Source organism: Pagrus pagrus, assembly GCF_965226575.1.
Source record: "Pagrus pagrus genome assembly, chromosome: 20".
NCBI classification, from domain to species: domain Eukaryota; kingdom Metazoa; phylum Chordata; class Actinopteri; order Spariformes; family Sparidae; genus Pagrus; species Pagrus pagrus.
The window spans coordinates 22,042,947-22,050,074 of record NC_140207.1 but is presented as its reverse complement, the minus strand read 5'-3'; the positions used below and the strand labels follow the sequence as shown (position 1 = coordinate 22,050,074).

The window sequence follows — 7,128 nt, the reverse complement described above, 5'->3', positions numbered from 1 at the left end:
CCTTTCTGTATTTGGTTGAATTCCTGTTTTTACAACATATTTTCTGAATGCTGCGTATGTGTTACTAGAAGATATTTTCTTGATTTTCTTATGTATGTGTTTTCTTAAGTTGCAGCGTGACAACTCTCAGGGCAACCATGGAAAAGAGACTAGAACATAATGAATACAAAGTATCTAGTGCAGAGGAAGGATGAGGCTGACGATTGAATAGGCTGAGAAGAGATTCACGGCCAGTTATTGTGAACCTGTTCCTCTCTTGGGAAGAATATTAAAATACAGCAGGACAAATATTAATATACAGAAGTCTAAAATATGAATAAATAACAATCTAAATATTAATATACAGATCCCAGATGGGCTTTGAAGGGCAGACTGTATTCCTTTTTGAGCTCGATTTTTGTTCCAAAATAAATTCCTCTGTGTAATTACATGAAATTGTTTTAGAGCAATATATCTCTCTATTTTGGCTCTAAATCTCTACATTTATCCCATACAGAAAATTCAGACCTGGCACTGACATCTGTTCTGAGTGATCCGATCACAAGTAGACAAATTCTACTGTCACTTCACATCCGGCATTAACATGCATGCATGCATCTGAGTGACCACTTGTGATTGGATATCACTTCCCCGTTCAATAAGCAAATAAACGAGTACATCGCTGGGACAAACGCACATAATGTTTTTCACACAAAGAAAGAAAAAACGTTACATCTAACTTTTGCTGAATAAACAGGAAGACCCAAATAACAGTGTTTCACAATATTTATATAGTTCAACAACTCACTAAATTAAGTGGTTTTTTTTAGGGCGCGGGGACTTTTCTACACTAATAGTCTACATTGGATGTGGTGTCATGATTGGGACTTTTAGTGTGGCTGTGTTGTGTGTTTTTGTGCTTTTCTGCTCTCAGAGGTGCTCTGCAGAGGCTGGGCGTGGCTTCCTGCTGGCTGGAGCTTCCCACTCTCACACACCTGCAGCGCATCTGATCATCAGCGCCAGTTTAAATACCCTGATCTTCTCTCTGCAGTAGCAACATTTGTCATTTGCATTGAACCACGCATGTCGTTGTTACCTTGCATTAACTTGGGCTGTTTATTACAGGTTTATTACACCTTTTAGCACTGTGAATTATGACCTGTTATGAACTGTTTGATTCACTTTTGAACAGTGACCTCGCTGATTTATGGGAAAGTGTTTGTGCACAATAGCACTTTGTGTTTGTCGGGTATTGTGGGTGTGTACATCTAAGGCTGTCTGGCCATCTGGATATTGTTTTGTGAAATCTCCCTTTCTCAAAGTATCTCTGAGTGTGCAACAAACTGTAACTTTGCCTGTGACTCTCGGTCAGTCTCTGCCAGGGTTTGCTTGGTGAATGAGGCTGGCCTTCCAGCTGAAATTGGTTAAGTATGTTTACTTTTTGCTTGTACCACTTTATTAAATTACACAAACACCCTTGTGTGAATCATCTATTATTTGTTCACTTCTAAATAAGAATTTCCACCACAAACTTGGGTGGGATTGGATGTGTGACCCGGACTCCGTCGGATGGCAGAGGTCGACCTACAAAGAGATTCCTCCCTGCGGGTGAGAGGCTGTCCTCGTACAGAGCCCTGGTTTCTGCTCCAATCCTGAATTTGGGAAAAAGAACTTACACGGTGAGAAGTGAATAAATAATTGTCAGATAAGGTATTTCAAGGAGTTTGCAGAGTTCATCTGAGTATTCTTTGCAGTAAATCTGGCATGTGTCTGAGGAGTTGTGGTGGATCCGCCCTAACAAGTGGACCACGATTTCTGTGTGATACAAGAGAGACGGGTAACTAGAGAAATGGGTAAAAGTCAGAGAAAAGTTGCATCTGATGCCGGCGCAAAAAAATCCTTCCGCCATTGTTAAAATTATTATTAAAAAGATCCAACATGTATGACACAATTTGATGAGTGGGTAAAGTTGGGGTTCCCAGCAGTGGGAAGTTTTAGCAAGTTTAAGTCAACTGGACCAGCTGAAGACATGTTTAAAAGTAAAAGAACAGATGAGTGCAAAGCAGCATGCAGCCATGTCCAGAAAACTAGGAAAGAAATTTGAGCCTTTAAGGCTGACTTGAGAGCATACAGTACGTGGAGAGAAGAAGCAGAGTTAAGGGAGAGAAAAAGAGTGAGGTTAGAAAATCAAGCTAGGGAAAAGGAAAGTGAGAAACAAATTGAAGAATTACAAAATAAGGAAAAGAACAGGGATAGTTTGACACAAAATATAAAAAATACACTAGAACAAACCAACACATTGTATCCCTCTTTCACCGAGGTATGCAAATCACGGAACTCATTCTGGCTGGACCCTGATCTGGCTCCGGTCCTCCTCCTCCACATGCTCCTGTCCACCCTGATCATGAAGGAACAGCAGCACAGGCAGAAGACCGGGCTGCTGATGGAAGCTCACCACCACCAGCACCGCTACCTGATGTCAGACCAAAATAAAACCCGAGCAGCCCACAAAGACCTTGCATGCCTAACAGCAGCATTTGATCTCAACTGTGGTCTGGTTTGGGAAAACATGGCAGCCTGTTGAAATTGTTGGACATTTCCAGACATTGCTGCCAGTGTGAGAAGAAGCTGTATTACATGGAAAACAGCATTCGTACAGACGATACTTGAGCATGCTGAACATGCAGAGGATCAAGTAACTGATCAGGATAGAGGCGGCACACCTCTGATAATCCACCCAAAGTCTGATTTCCGTCCATTTATGAGACAATACCCACCTAAGAGAGAAGCAGGTCAAAGGTATTCAACCGGTTTTTGAATCACTGCTGCAGGCTGAAGTCATCAATCGGTGTGATGACTCTCCTGTACGCATTTTGCCGGTAAATAAAATTTGCAACGCCGGACAGCCAACTGAATGGCAATTTGTTCAAGATTTGCAAGCAGTTAATGCTTTAGTTCACCCACGTGTGCCCCAAGTTTCAAACCCGCACACAATTTTGTCACTGATTCCACCTGAAGCCACACACTTTTCCGACATTGATTCGGCGAACGCGTTCTTTTCTTTTCTGTTCCAGTACACAAAGACAGCCAGTACTGGTTCGAGTTTCAATATAACAGAAAAGGATACACTTGGACTTGCTGCCCACCAGTCTACTGTGAGTCTCCAGGTGTATTCCACAGCGGGTTGCGAGACAATTTGCAAAATTTACATCTCCCGAGTGGCTCAGTGTTGTTACAATACATGGATGACCTTTTGCTCTGCGGCCCGTCACGAGAAGCATGCAAATCTGACACCATTGTGTTACTAAAACATTTAGCTCACAATGAACACAAATCTATCTTATCTAAACTGCAGTTTGCTCAAACACGTGTAACATATCTGGGACATGCGATCACAGCAAAAGGCAAATCCCTCTCCCCCAAATGCATGCAGGCCACAGTCTGTTTCAAAACCTACCACTAAGAAACAAATTATGAGTTTTTCAGGAATGACGTCATATTGCGGCTGTGGCTCAGGGGTAGAGCCAGCGTCTTGGTATTGGGAGGATTCAAATCCCCTGGTCTGCATGTCGAAGTGTCCTTGGGCAAGATACTGAACTCCAAACTGCTTCTGATGTGCTGGTTGGCACCTTGCATGGCAGCCACCGCCATTAGTGTATGAATTACTGAAAGTCACTTTGGACAAAAGCGTCTGCTAAATGCCCTAAATATAAATGTAAATGTATATAATGCTTACTAGACAAATTAGTCATTCTTACACATATATTCACATATATTCACTTATACCTGGAGTTGTCTACTGAAACTGCTACACATGACGGTGATATGTTGTGGTTTCTTTCTTGTGACAAATGTACTTATTGTAAGTCGCTTTGGACAAAAGCGTCTGCTAAATGCCCTAAATGTAAATGTTAAATATTGCAGACAATGGATCCCAAATGTTTCAAAAAGGGAGGCACCCCTCGATCTCTCCGGTGATTGACTAGCTACCAGCTTCCAGCTTCCTGGCTGCCCTACCACCCAGCCTCCAGCACCTCCGCAACCTGCCTGCACTCAACTGTGGATCCTCGGTGTTATGACCTCCTGAGCCTCCACTTCTACCCTTACACCACTGTGAGTCTCCACCGCCTCATCAACCGAGCAACCAGCATTTCCACCATCCTGAGCCTCAATGTTTCATCTGCCAGAGCCTGAGCCTCAGCGTTTCCACCTGCCAGAGCCCGCGTCTCACCATGCCAGCCGAGCCACCTGATCCCGAGCCAGAGCATCTTCCACTACCTGCCTACTCAGCTTTGACAATAAATTCCTTTAACTATCCCCCTGTCTTGGTGTCCGTTTTTGGGTCCAATAAAATTATCTGGTTCAAACCATAACATATGTTTTACTGTAATTGTAAAATTCATAAATTGAGTGTAAACGGTGAAATCAGTTGAAACAGTGTGTTCAAACAGCTGCTAAATGTTGGCAGGTAAGACATGCTTTAGACACAAGGAAACAATTTAATGCAGAATTTGTATGTAGCTGTTTTGCAAAGATTTTTCAAGTTTCTCAATACTGCCAGATTTGTGCGTACACACTGCTAGAAGAATGTGGTCACTCACATGCAGCCCAGACAACCTCTGAATGTGGTTTAAGTGGTTGGATCTCAAATGTGTCCTCAGCTCATTCTTTAATAACCTTACTTTCAGGACAGAGTATATTATTTTGATTTCTAAAAGTACTTACTGTACTCTCTCCATAATGCATCATCTTTCGTATTCTTATGAATTTTTTCCCCTGTAGCTCCACACATGAAGCTGTGAATGTGGTGATTAAAAAAAAGAGCCAATATGTCATTGTCCTTTTGACACAGTACAAAACACCCAGATTAAGTCGCTGCATGGGAACATAAAAACAGAGTGGTTCAGTGATTCTTTCAAAACAACATGTGCCACCCCAACCTTTTTTCTCTATGACAGTGAAAAACAAAAACCTACGCAGTGATAGATCCAGCTCCAGCAGGAACAATATGCCAAGTTCTTTTCCTTGAGATCACTTCCAGACTTGTCAGCTAAGTCAACACAGGGTGTCTTTAATTATCTCTCCATGAAGAAAACACCTCAAAGTTCACATTCAGATTTGGATTGATCTTGGCATTCATCTGCCAGAATAGCGAGATACAGACTACACCTGCAGTAACACCTTGATCTTCTGAATTAGTCATCAAACTTCACCCACTTGCTCTGTATTCTACCCTTATTTGTAGCACTAAGTAAGAACTCCTTCAGCCAAGGCTTCACTGGCAGCAGAGCCGAAGGATCAGTCAGTTTCATTTCTGACCATACAAAACTTCGATTTTTTTGAAAACTAATGACGGAATTTTATTTAACTTTCTCTAGATGTTCAAAGCCTCCGCAAAATAAATGCTCCTGTTTCAAGTGGTTCCCTTAGTTTTTCTTTGCCTTCACCATCTAGTTGCTGTGATATGTGCTTGACACATTAATGCTCCACAGAAGATAAACCTTTTCCTTTTTGAGCACTCAGAGATAGACAAGATGTCTGCACACAACATAAATTATTAATAAAGGCAGTTTGACATGAAATTTGCTGCATGTTCCAAGGGGGATTTTCATTGACCCCATCAACTTTCCACAACAATAACTTCCGGAAAAATTAGCCTTTTTTAAGCCCTCATCAGAAAAAACGACTGTCAACTGTGAAAGCAGCTTGTTAAGACCAATATGTATATTTCTTGTTAGAAAAATGGGCATAGTCATTAATATGGCAGCACAGGAGGAAGTGAGAGCAAGAGAGTCTGTATGGGGAGGAGATCAAGATGATTGAGTCAAACAAGCACAAGACTTTCATCCAGGGGATTGCTGTTTGTGTCCAGAAACTAAAGTAAATGCCGAGGGTGCAATATGTAATAATTCATACTCAAAACATTGTAATATAGGGAGCAGCATATCACCAGAGTAACCACTAATTGCTTGTCTGTAGCTGCTGTTAGCTAGTTAGCACAGTTAGCCGTGCTGCTAGCAGTCCGGACTTTGAGCCTGGAGCACCAGCAGAGCGTTGGTGTTCAGGTGTTCAGGTTGTTTTGAGAGTCACAGGCAATCGACCTATTCAATCATTTAGGTATGAGGATGTGCTGGTTCAACATAAGCAGACATCAGTATACCGAGTAAACAATAATGTGTTGTTATGTGTGTCTTGTTGTCATAGCTTTTCCTTTATCTAAAAACATTAGCAGGTTGAGGAAGGTAAAATGTGACCGTATGTCAATGATTTTACCATATAAAAAAGTACCTAAAAAAAAAAACTTAAAAAAAATATTCAACTTTCCTTGAACCTTAGTTATAATGGAAGTCAATTAGAAATTCCTTCAAACCCACTTATTTTCAAACTCTTCCCTGTGACAAACATTCACATAGAAACTCCATTACAACCTTGGAACATTGACAAAGATTACATAACACATTTTGAGCCATTTTCACATTTTTGTATTGGTGTGTGTATGGGTCAGAATGTTGACAGCCAGAGTGGAGAGAAGCTCCAAAAAAATCTGAAAACCTTGTATTCAAACCGCTCCCATTCCCACAATGTTCATTCCACCTACATAATTTAAACATCAGCTTGTAGGAAAATGCATGCTGGTCGCAGCCATGTGGGTCTCGAAGCATCCAACACCAACACTTTTGGCTTGGTGGGCTGAGCAGTGACAGGAGTGTCAACCAACTGCTGCATTAAGTGCCATTAAACTGAGAGGAAAAATATCCTCTCACTATTCTATCCCATCAGCTGCTTTTTGGCACAAATTCAAGCCAGCATTGTAGTTTGGCTCACAGCTTATAGTTTATGTTGAATCCTTCATTCTCACCCAAATATTACGACTCTTAATACCCATCAGACAGAACTTCAAATAAATTAAAAACACCAATTCAGTTTGGAGTTAGCGTTGTCAACAAACCTTAAAATATTCCACATTTTTTTCATATATTCTTGGCATTATTTAAAGTTTTTACAGCCAGTAATGCACATTTGGCATCAGCTTTGTATGTTCTTGCCTTCTCTAGCATCTAAATAATATTTAATTCATCTACATTTCTTTTTCATTTATTAAACCTTTGTTTAACTATGAAGTCCTCTAACAATGAAATATCGTAACAA

The 7,128-nt window shown here is 41.0% G+C and overlaps 1 long non-coding RNA gene across 1 annotated transcript; it reads left to right on the top strand.

Moving 5' to 3' along the window:
* The first annotated feature begins 1,340 nt into the window (after positions 1–1,340).
* LOC311249155 lies at positions 1,341–4,220 on the top strand. Its single transcript, XR_014621124.1, has 3 exons — positions 1,341–1,407; positions 1,496–1,658; positions 3,904–4,220. It is a non-coding gene; the product is annotated as an uncharacterized lncRNA (long non-coding RNA).
* Positions 4,221–7,128: the final 2,908 nt, after the last annotated feature.